At 46.2% G+C, this 12,661-nt stretch overlaps 1 protein-coding gene across 1 annotated transcript in view; it reads right to left on the bottom strand.

The window, feature by feature from the left end:
• Positions 1-12,661, bottom strand: part of CNTNAP2 (contactin associated protein 2) — a 2,308,807-nt gene that overhangs the window by 130,334 nt on the left and 2,165,812 nt on the right. The window lies entirely within an intron of this gene.

The raw sequence follows: 12,661 nt of genomic DNA, 5'->3' as shown, positions 1-12,661 counted from the left end.
GGCAAAGTAATGTCTCTGCTTTTTAATATGTCGTCTAGGTTGGTCATAACTTTTATTCCAAGGAGCAAGCATCTTTTAATTTCATGGCTGCAGTCACCATCTGCAGTGATTTTGGAGCCCCCCAAATAAAGCCTGTCACTGTTTCCATTGTTTCCCCATCTATTCGCCATGCAGTGATGGGACCAGATGCCATGATCTTAGTTTTCTGAATGTTGAGTTTTAAGCCAACTTTTTCACTTTCTTCTTTCATCAAGAGGCTCTTTAGTTCTTCGCTTTCTGCCATAAGGGTGGTGTCATCTGCATATCTGAGGTTATTGATATTTCTCCCAGCAATCTTAATTCCAGCTTGTGCTACATCCAGCCTGGCATTTCACATGATGTACTCTGCATATAAGTTAAATAAGCAGGGTGACAATATACAGCCTTGACATACTCCTTTTCCTATTTGGAACCAGTCTGTTGTTCCATGTCCAGTTCTAACTGTTGCTTCTTGACCTGCCCACAGATTTCTCAGGAGGCATACAGATTTCTTACTTAGGTTATTTCTCTAAAATTGAAATTTGTATTGAGGTAACTATTGAATCGCATGCAGTTATGGAAATAATACAGAGAGGTTTCTTGTATATTTTTCCCAGCTTTCCTCAAAGGAAACATTTTGCAAAACTATTGTGGAATGTCACAATCAGGATATTGAGCTCGATACAATTCACCTTGGCACTCAGACTTTGTATCAGTGTGTGTGTGAGCGTGTGTATTTGATTCCATACAATTGGGTCACCTGTGTGGGCTTGGCCATTGACCACTGCAGGCAGATAATGAACAAATCCAACTGGTAGGATACCTCATGTTCCCCTTTCATATCCACAGGCCCCTTGGCTTCTCTTTCCCCCTCCCTCACAAACCTGTCACCACTGCCGGCAAGCACTAAGCTGTCCTCTATTTCTAAAATTTTGTCGTTTCAAAGATGTCATGTAAATGGAATCATTAGGTGTGCAGTCTCTGGGGATTGGCCATTCCCTCAGATTAATTCCCTAGAGATTTATCCAAGTGGTTTTGTGTAGCAGTAGTTGGTGCCTGTCTGTCACTGAGCAGTACCCCATGGTATGGAGATAGCACTGGTATTATTTCCTGGTGGAGCTTTATTCTTTTTAGCTTTTCTGACTAATGACTGTGTCCTAGTCAAACCAAGATGCCATCTGCCTGGGGAGGTGGGCAGGGGGTAGAGGTGGGCGGCAGGGGGTGGAGAGGGGAGAAGGGAGGATTCTTCCAGGAGTGTTCAGCTTCTGACATGCATCACGGGACTGCACGTCCACGGAACACTCTGGAACTTGCCCAGAACAGAAATCTTCATTTTTATCTCCTGGTCCCCAAGCCACTTCTCTCCCAATGTCATTCTCAGTAAATAGCACCACCATTTACCGAGTTATTCAGGCCAAAATCCTGGGAAACCATCTTGGCCCTTTTTTTCCACCTACCAGCTTCTATCTATCACCAAACACTGTGGGATCTTCCTTCAACATATTCCTGTCCCATTGCTTCTCCACTGTGCCAGTGCTTGTTTCAGCGCTAGACTGCCATCTGGTCTCTACAGCTGAAATTCTGCTGGTCCCTTCAGTCCCTCCTGTCCTTCCCCGCCCACCCCTGCTGTGGTTAGCACAGCGCCCAGCAGGTGGATAACGTTCCTATTACCTCAGTTGGATCAATGCTGAGGGGGGAGGAGAAGGGGATGACAGAGGATTGGATGGTTGGATGGCATCACCGACTCAATGGACATGAGTTTGAGCAAGCTCTGGGAGTTGGTGATGGACAGGGAGGCCTGGTGTGCTGCAGTCCATGGGGTTGCAAAGAGGCAGACATGACTGAGTGAACTGAACTGAACTGAACTGTCTGCTGCTTCCCACCTCATCTCCATAATGGTCTACGACCCAATGTCTGGCTGCTGGCTGACACTATAGCTCTGTCTGTCACCACTGTGGTCCAGCCACCCTGGTTTTCTTGCTGTTCCTTGAACGAGCCAGGCATATGCCTCTACCTCAGCCTCCCAGCCTTTGCATCACCTTCCATGCTTCCCAGGACACGTTCCCTCCAGATGTCTGTACATCGTTGCCCTCACCCTGTTTAAACACCACCTCTTCCCATCTCCTCTGAGAGCACTGACCCAAATCCTCCTTTGTTTTTCTTTATCACATTTACTACTGGCTGACATCAGATCACACAATTATTTTCTCAGCCTGTTCATGCCCACTAGGGTGCATGCCTCACATCAAAGGCATTTTCTGTTTTAGTCATTGTTTCATCGCTACCACCTGGCATACATAAGCAGCCAACGTACTTTTGAGTGAATAAATGATTTCCCCAAATTCCTTTACTCATACCTTTTAAGCCATCAAGGACAAAAGGCTATCCTGTAGCCATCAGGCCACAGGGTCTTCCTGTGACACAGAGGCAATACTGATTCTTCCAGCCACCAAGGGAAAGACATAAAGCTCTTTCTTAACTGCAGGGGGATTTAATGGAGGGAACATCAACATCCCTTGAATCCTCTCTCCTGCTCAGGGACCACACCCTCTTGCCACGACTGGGAAAGCAGAGTCTGTTTCTCTTCTCTTTGTCTCTGGATTTGGTCAAATGGCTTCATTTGGACAATGGCATGTTTAGTGGGCAAGGCAAGAACAAGGGCTTGACAAGTGTTGACACGACTGTCTGTTTCTCCGCCACCGGCTTGATGTGAATTTGCCTGTGAAACGCTGAGGTCCTGGGAAGAAGCTGACCGGTGTATCACAGAGCCCTCAGCCCTTAGCTGACCCGCAGATCAGTGAGAAAAAGTGACTGTTGGAACTGCATGTTATCTGTACTTCTTTTTGGGGATAGACAGCTAACTGGTAGAACAAATTAAAACAATTTTCTTTTTTAAAAGCCCAAGAAAACTATGAGGAAAAGGAAAGGTTCAGAGGGAGAGAGGACCTAAGCTTTGGCTCGGAGAGTGGGCAGGGGGCTTATGGGGCAGGGGTCTCCTGCCCAGCTTCCTCATGAGAGGCTATGGGAGAAGCCTGCTGTGCAGGGGGCTTGCACCAACACCTGACCACCCAGCCTCATCAGGAGAGAAAAGAAGAGTGAGCAGATGGGTCTCTGGCTCCTCCCAGCCTTTCTTTTGTGAGGAGTAAACCTTGAGATGAAGCTGAAGATTCCACCGTGCAGCTGTCGTGGGGAGGGGGGAGGACACGACACAGACTCAGGGCTCTGCCCCTGCCCCCCAGCGCAGGACAGAAACACAAATGCAGCAATGGCGGATGGTCTCTGGAAGCACTGCCTCGGTCAAGGAGGGACTATAAGTTCATCAACCTCAGATCTTAGCACCCAAGGCCAGATGTGCACCCAGGGACCCAGCACTGGGCTGGAGGCCATTTGATGGCAGCCCTTGCAAACTCAAGGGAGGACCAGTGATGACATGCGTCCCTCCTTGTGATGATGTTAAAGGAACATGTAAGTGATAATGTCTCACTGTCCATCCCCTTCTATATTCCACACACCTGCACACACACAGAAGGAAGCAGGGGATGGGAAGGCCACGTGAGAGACCGAGCATTGTCATTCAGGAGGATCAGAGATGATGGAAGGGACTGCTGAAACAGCCAAGTCAGACTGAGCAGTGAGCTGGACTGGACGTTGTGTATCTGCCCTTGCCACTCAGTGAGAGTGAAAGTCGCTCAGTCATGTCCGACTATTTGCAACCCCATGGGCTGAGCGTCGAAGAATGGATGCTTTTGAACTGTGGTGTTGGAGAAGACTCTTGAGAGTCCCTTGGACTGCAAGAAGATCCAACCAGTCCATTCTAAAGGAGATCAGTCCTGGGTGTTCTTTGGAAGGGCTGATGCTGAAGCTGAAACTCCAGTACTTTGGCCACCTCATGCAAAGAGTTGACTCTTTGGAAAAGACTCTGATGCTGGGAGGGACTGGGGGCAGGAGGAGAAGGGGACGACAGAGGATGAGATGGCTGGATGGCATCACTGACTCGATGGACGTGAGTTTGAGTGAACTCTGGGAGTTGGTGATGGACAGGGAGGCCTGGTGTGCTGCGGTTCATGGGGTCGCAAAGAGTTGGACACGACTGAGCGACTGAACTGAACTGTATAGTCCATGGAATTTTCCAGCCCAGAATACTGGAGTGGGTAGCCTTTCCCTTCTCCAGGGGATCTTCCCAATCCAGGGGTCGAACCCAAGTCTCCTGCATTGCAGGCAGACTCTTTACCAGCTGAGCCACCAGGGAAGCCCACTCACCACTGACAGATGGAGACACTGTATTGTCTGTGAACATCCGAGTTGTTTCATGCCTGACAATGTGCAACTGTGTGACAACCATAGCAACCCCCACTTTGGTCTCCCTGAAGCCTCTCACTCACTTCCTGTTAATCATTCTCCACTCTGCAGATGGTGTTATTTTTCTAAAAACATCCATCTGAGCAGGTTATTCTTTTGATTTAAAAACAATCCTTCCATGACTGCTTTTAGCCTCCAGGATAACGTTAAAACCTTAATGTGACTTGGGGCTGAATCCTGTAATATGGCGAAGCCTCTGCATTCACCTTGGATTCCAAAGAAGGCTGACTGTGATACCCTGAGCCCAGTGCCTTCTCCTGGCCTGGGGCAGGGTGGGGCGGGGTGTGCGGAGTGGGAGTTGCGGGCCTGCACTGCTGGGGAGTTAACTCAGCAGGCCTGAGTCAGGCCGGGTGGGAAGGAGGAGAAGCGAGTCCCTGGTGCTGCACTGTCCCCCACTGTCCCCCGTGGTCCTGAACACCACTTACTCGCAACCTGAGTGGCCTGATAATTGCCATTCTTTTCCTGGTTTCACTTCTCCACTCCCCTACTGGGATTTCCTGGGCTCCTCTCCCAAATAAGCTGGTATTCACATCCTCAGTCCTTGCTACTACTCCACCAAGGGGCTCCTCTTCTGACCTCAGGAGTTCCTCCTTGGAGAACCTAAAACATGATGGGTGACCGTACAATTCATCAATATATTGGGCCACATTTTTAAAGTGAATGTGGCCATTGCTAATAATTCACCCTTGTCCTGGCAGGAGGCGATTGGGACAGTCCTGGGGCTGTCAGGACATTTGGGTGTCCTTCAGAAGCATGTTTGGATCTGAACCCAGCTTTCTGCTGCTACATTTTGATCACCTGCTTCTTCTTACTCTAGTTTCAACCCTTCTGAATGAAACTTGCTGTGGTTCCTCAAATTTCCCTCATGGCACACTGTTTTCAAAGACGGAAATAATACCGCTCACCTGCACGCTCCTTTGCAGAGTGACCTTATCACTGAACCGTCAAGAAGCAGAGTCTGCTTAGCCTTTCCTGGGATCTGGGCTGGAGCCCAGATCTGGCCAATAGCCGCTAGTGAGGAGGGTGTGCGTGAGCTCTGAGGCTGGGTCTTAGGGACCTCCAGTTTGTACCTTTGCTTTTTCCAAGGCTCTTTCATAGAGACCAGCCGCCATGATGGGAGGAAGCCCAGGCAGCCATGAGGTCAAGCCTTGGAGGTGGGGCCGGAGGTGGGGGGTGTGTCTGGGCGGGAGAACCGAGGCCCCTGGCTGAGAGCCCCAGGGAAACTCCAGGGAAACTCCTGGGCACCCACGTGACTGAGGCCACTATGCACCATTCAGTCATTCTTATGTCCTGGCTGAGACCACATGAAGCAGAAGAGTCAGGCCACAAACTTGTGTGAAATCATAAAGTATTATTCAAGCCACAGAGTGCTGGCTGGGCTGTTGTACAAAACAGAGAACTGAAAAACCTCTCCCCTTTCTGCCCTCTGCTCCTCCCCATTCCTTTGCCCAGATAACTCTAACCTATCACTCAGATTGCAGCTTCTGTGCCACATCCCCTGGGGTGCCTTCCCTTACCTCCTAGACTGGGTTAATGCTCCCCCTTCTTGCTCTCAAAGAACCCAGTATTTCCACCTTCCATTTATCCTGCCACAGGTCCTTCCACTTCGAATTGCCTTTCAACACTGGCTGCTCTCTTCCAGTTAGAACTTAAGCCCCTGTAAGAAACTGTGCCTGTCTTGGACATCATAGGTGTTCCAGTGGCGTATACAATGCCTGGTGTGTGACAAATGATGATTACATGCTTGTTTAATTATGATTTAATACAAATAACTAATGTTTATTACACCTATACTATGGGGCAGACCCCATGCTTCCTATTAAGCATGCCTTATTTTGTTGAATCCTGCAAAGCAGTGGCCATTACTATTCCTGTTTAATACATGAGGAAACAGAATGCCCAAGATGCTAAGTAACTTGCCAAACTATTAGTAAGTGACAGAGTAAGAATGCAAACCCACAAGTGTGATCGCAAAGACTGCTCTTAACTGCAATCCTTACGTATCAATCAGGATGGGTTGTGGCGCTGCAGTAACAAATAGCCCTGTAGACTTGCTAACTTAAGGATGCAAAGGTTTTTTTTTTTTTTTTTTTTTTTTTCTTTGGAGGCTGTAGGTTCATCCTAAGTTGACATGGTGCTCTGTTCATTGTGGTCACAGAGGGATCCTGTCGAGGGAACAACCAGTCTTGAGGTTTGTTGGCCACCATATCAAAGGGACAGAAGGACCCCAGAAGGTCTTGCATCAGCAATTAAGTGTTCTTGCCTAGAAACAGCACATGTATTTTCTACTCATCACATTTTTTGGCTGGAAATACTCACTGAGCAGCATGATGCCTACCAGAGTATATCACCTCATCCATGAATGAGCATAGCGGTATGTCACTTCCTGCTGTGTCGGGAGGCTTTGCCAAATTTTTGGAAAACCTTAGACTAAGGATTTCTTTACCAAGGATCATAATATTCACATTTGAGATACAATGGAAATCATCTGGTGGCTTCCAACAGGTCTATTGCAGATCTTCTATCTCAGTTGCTTCTATAGTGGTAGTCTGAAAAAAAGTTTCTGGGACCAAGACGACTCACAAAGTGTATTAAGTTCAAATGGATCAGCACTGACCTTTAATTTGACCACTTCAGACCTTGCCTCTGACAAACAGCCCTGGTCATTAAAGCAACGGTCACTCGGCATTACCAGTTTCTCAAGCTCACACAGAAGAATTGATACATTTTCCCTACAGAGTAGGTCTATCTTATGATTTGGTACTACATGGCCATGACATGAATAGTTAATTTGAAAAACAAATAAAAGGTGGGTTCAGATTTTACTTTCCAAAAAGGAAATTAAAATGAGTATTGCAATCCTGAAAACAGAGGCTATCGGTTTAATAACACAGAATGTACAATGATGTGAGGAGCAGTCGATACTGACATTCTTCTAAATTCACACCTATACTACATCCACAATGGTGTGTGCCATCAAGGAACCCTAAACACAACTATCCTTTGAATTCTCACATGAACAGGAGAACCTTCTCAGCTTTGGTATCGCATTTTTCACCTTTCAAAAAAGCCATCATCATCTTACAGTTTCAAGGGTTTTTAGGCTTTATGCAAGTTGGTCTCACTCAAGCCAGGAAACTCCTCAAAGTACAGGACACATTTTAATCTAGCTTTTGTTCAATACTCTCAATATTGGAAGCTCCACTACTTCAAAAGAGTGGCTCCTCATTTTTGAATAGTTTTAGCTATTAGGAAGTTCTTCCAGACTGAAATTTTCCTCCCACTTGGTGACTCTGTTGCCTTGGAGTAAGCCTCTACAAAGCCTAATTCTTCTTTTATGGGGCAGTTGTCAAGACTGAAAAATGGATTCTTTCGTGTCTCTTAAATCATATCTTTTTATTGGTGTAAGTATCTCCAAGTCTTTTGATTTTTCCCCCCTTATGGATCCTTTACCTATTTGGTCTTCTTAAAAGACTTCTTAAAATGTGATGCTTAGGATCGGCCATGACATCCCAGCTGAGGTCTGCCTATACTTCTTGCTGTGTACACAATTCTCTTATTAACGTACTTCAGTATTATATTTATTTAAAAATCAGTCACCACACATCAAAATGTCCGTAAAACCACCCCCACCCCTGAGTCTTTTATGATACCAGGAGTCTTTCATCTTCTACTTATATGCTTCTTCTTTTTTTTTTTTCCTTCTGGTCTAAGTGCAAGAATTATGTTTATCTCTATTATAGTCCATCTTATTATTTTTATCCTATCTTTCCAGCCTGCCAAGATGCTTTTAAAGCGTTTTTTATCATCCAGCTTATTAAACCATCCCTCTCAGCTTTGTGGCATTTGCAAACTTAATAAACATTCTATTTGTGTCTTTATCCAAGGCACTGATAGAAATGTTGGGGAAAGAGATGAGTAGCACAGAAGACTCTGCTACAGGCTTCCAATTGACTTATAGATTCTCTTGAAAGACTATTAAATCTGTTGTTGAAAATCAGATATATAAAGTCCATGACATCATTCAGCTAGTAAATGATGGACATAACTAGGTCTGGTGAAATTTATACTTTGTGAAGCTTTGCTCATTGCTGGGGATCCTGGCTTCCTTCTCTCAGGATTCAGAAATGTCACAACTCATTCCAAAATTCTGTTGCCGGTTGACAGCGTTCACAGTTTTATTTCTAGAATATATTTCTGCCGCTCCCTTTAGAAGTCACACTTGTCGTGGATTAACTACCCTTCTTTCATCCTTTTTACGTGTCCTTTTTCAAGCAGTGCTCATCAAAGAGCTCCATGTGAAGTCCTATTAATTTATTTAGATACATCTCCTTTTCCTTCTTTTATGTGATCAGTTTCTGATTAGCAGCTGACTCAACAACTTGGGGGCGTGGATCACAAGGGGGTGTCAAAACCTTAGTGGAGTACATGAGAGAGCCATTTGAAGTTCAGCTGTCTGATGGACATTTACATAGCTGGTGAAAGCATATTGGTTGCTTCTCACTGACGTGAATGTCAGTTTCAAAGAGAGATCTCACCAATCCTGTTCCTGCTAAATGACCACATTTTTAAGGAACACTGGCTGGAGGAGATGGCGGGTGATTAGCTTAGCCAGGCACCCACATGTTTTCTGAGGTCCTCACTGTGACTCCTTAGATGGTACTAACAGAATTTATCTCCAAGGTATCAGATCTCTTCCTTGCTTCTTCATCCTTCTGAAAGTTGCAGGTGTTACCAGCAGGAATGCCTAGCTCTTGGTGTCACACACCTGTTTCAAAGGCCTCCCCTGCCAATGACTAGGGAGATGTTAAGTCAGTGGTTCTCAATGGGCGGTGATTCTACCCTTGGGGGAGCATTTGGCCACATCTGAGTCACTGATGGCTGTCACAACTGGGGGGTGTGACTTGTAGCCAGTGGGTAGAGCACCGGGAAGCAGCTAAGCACCCCACAAAGCACAAGTCAACCACCACAACGAAAAATTGTGTATCTGACCCCAAAAGACAACAGTGCTGCTGCTGGAAAGCCTGCTTGAAGAAAATAACCTTCCTGAATCTTCATTCCTTTTCCCATACAGTGAGGGTAACAGTGGTCCAGGCCGGTGTCATGAGGACGATAGGCAGCACTATATACTAAAACACATACCACACTGCCACAGAGCCAGCATCCAAAAACAGTCATCGTTTTTTTGGTTTATTATTACCAAGTATTACATGGGGTATTTCTTAAGATGTTATTCGCTTAATACTAAAAAGGTAGTTTATTTACTCCACAAATATTTTTTTGAGCACTTGACATACGTTAGGCACTGATGTGGCTGCTGCAAATAGATAAATTAACAAGTAAGAAGACAACACTGTTAGCGTCCTGTTAGCTTCAGGAAGCTAACAGCTTGCAAGCAGGCACTGTGTTCCCATTTTGTAACTGACAGACCCAGGCTCTGGGAGGTTCAAGTACTGAACCCAAGGGTTCAATGCTGATGAGGGGCAGAGCCCAGATTCAAACACCAGTGGCGACTACAGACTGAGGGCTTGTGTCTCTCTAGATTAGTATGTTGAAATCCTAACCCCCAAAGGGATGGATCTGGGATCAGATCGTGAGGGCGGAGCCCTCCTGAATGAGATTATTGTCCCTCTAAGAAGAGCCCCCTGGAGGAGGAAATGGCAACCCACTCCAGTATTCCTGCCGGGATAATCCCACGGACAGAGGAGCCTGGTGGGCTACCGTCCATCGGGTCACAAAGAGTTGGACACGACTGAAGAGACTGAGCGCACACACCCAAGAAGAGACGGGAGAGAGCTTACTTCTCTCCATCGCATGAGGATATGACGAGAAGACAGGCGTCTGCAAACGAGGAGCTGGGCCCTCACCAGACACCTGCTATGCTGCTACCTTGATCTCCAACTTTCCAGCCTTCAGAACTTGTGAGAAATAAACGCCTGTCGCTTAGCTGTCTAGTCTGGGGGATTTTACAGCAGCACGAGCTGACCAGCTGACTGCCACACCCTCTCTGCCTGATTCCAAAGCCTACATGCTTTTACTGCATTATTGTCAGACGCCTGCCTTTAGGAAAACGAGACTGCAAGCTGTGTGGGAAGATCTCACCTCTGTGCTAGTTTTATCGTCTTAGCATCCTTATCGGCACCCTCTCACACTGCAGGACATGTCTACAGTGATAAGCTTATCATTTCTTTCCCTTCTACTCTTTATTAATCTAACAAATATTTATTGAGCACTTGCTCCTTGTTCCCTTGGAGGAGGAAATGGCAATTCTACTCCAGTATTCTTGCCTGAAAAATCCCCTGGATAGAGGGGAGCCTGGAGGCCTGTTGTCCATGAGGTCACAAAGAGTGCTCCTTGTTAGGATGCAGTGGGACTTTGAGACCCTGTCCTGTGGCCTGCAGAGAGCTCTGGGGCTGGTGTGGATGAGAGTCAGTCTTGAATAGAAGTCTCGCGTGAGACCCAAAGCGGAGCCTTAACTTAGCCTCACGTGCCTGAGGCCATGAGGTCCCCCCCCTGTTGGGGCTGTGGATGTCCTTACAGGTTTCTATTTCTTTATGTAACTTATCACATGCACAGTTAGTTTATTTACATGGCAGAATTTTCCTTTGGTGAAAAGAAAACTCTGGGTGTATTACTCATATACCTGAAATTCATATAATGGTTTTAGCTCAGCACATCTCGAGCAGAGTCGATTCTTACTTATCGAAGATTTCTCTTATGATGTTATTTGTTCATGACCTTGAAGGTTCGTGCCTCATTGCATATTGCAGTTTTGCTTTAGTGTCAATTTAGTCACCTGACTTGAAATCCTGATGAATAAGAGTGCTACTCATAGTGAAGGAAACTGGCATTCACCCAACGTACCTGTCAAACTTGACTTTGCAAGTTTCATGAAAGAAATAAAGTCCATTGTTTCCGGTATGTTCATGCTGGGTGTTACTTTAGGAATATCATAGAGCAGTATCTTTAGGAATATCACAGTATCATAGTGTAGAGTTTGTTTGGATGGAGTCAGCCCTGAAGGAGCACTTAAAATTTCCTGCTATTCTTCACTGAGTTGTGGAATGCATGTGGCGGCAAGTGGGCACTCAGCGACACCGCGGGGTGCATGCCTGCAGACGCCAGGGCTCTACGCCACTGACTACGTTGGCATGTGTAAATAAATTATAACAGCATTATTTGTTTTTCTGCTGCATTTCCTTCTGGACCTTGACCCTTACTGACTAGACCTTTTGTTTGTGGACTCTCATCAGAGAGACCCAGCTTCACAACTCTGCTTTTCCACACAGCAGTCAAGTAACTCCGGCAAACTGACCCTGCTCAGCTTCACCTTCCTCATCTGTAAAATGAGGACAATGATCATACGTCTTGCTTCCCTGAGCTGCTTTGACAGTACGTTGTCACATTTGCACACGGAAGATGATTAGCCCGATGCCTCGAACAGCAGGCGGCCCGTGGTCTGGGCTGCCTTTCCTTTTCCACTTTCACCCACTGATTAAGCTACTGCCACTCCGCTCTGCCTTTTTGCTGAGGGCGTGGCCCTTTCCTGGGACGCAACCCACGCCTCTGTTTGCCCGCTGTCTCGCCTGGTGTGTCCCCGGTTCTAAGTCCTGGAATACACTTTGCTCTTGGCTGCTTTCTGACATGGGATGTCGGGCTTGTCCCTCAACAGGCCAGCCTCTGTTGCCCAAATCCTCTTCTTCCGTCTTTCTGTTTCGTTCCTAAGTCCACCATCACAGAGGTTACAGCATGGTGGTCAGGAACAGAGAGACACAGGTATCTGACTGTCCTGGAAAACCTTTTGATTCCACCCTTAAGTAGGTGGCCTTGGGCACAATACGTAATCTCTTGATGGCTCAGTTTTCTCAGCTGTAAAGTGGAGATGATACCTTGATTATCTCATGGAATTACTAAGAAGATTAAATGTGTTTGTGTATCTGAAGCACTTGACATGGATCTTGGCCCATAGAAAGTTCCTCTGTAAGTATATACTATTGTTACTTGTTGTTATGGGTTTGGCCCCCTGTTCTTTTCATTATCTGCTAGGTTCCCCTGTCCTCATCTTTTAAAAATGAGTGCTTTTAACAATTAAGAGCATTCTGATCATAGAGCAGCCCCCCTCCTCTGGCTTTGGCCAGCACATCACCCACTTACGAGCTCCATTTTGGGTTCGCAATATAGAGTTCTCTTACAGAAAAAAAAATGTCATTGGCTTTATATTCATCACTTAAAATATGTAACCAATCACATCCAGAGTTAATCTCGACAGCTCTGATCTGTAGTA

The sequence above is a fragment of the Bubalus bubalis genome, chromosome 8 (assembly GCF_019923935.1).
Source record: "Bubalus bubalis isolate 160015118507 breed Murrah chromosome 8, NDDB_SH_1, whole genome shotgun sequence".
NCBI classification, from domain to species: Eukaryota; Metazoa; Chordata; class Mammalia; order Artiodactyla; family Bovidae; genus Bubalus; species Bubalus bubalis.
This window is presented reverse-complemented; position numbering and strand designations above follow the sequence as displayed.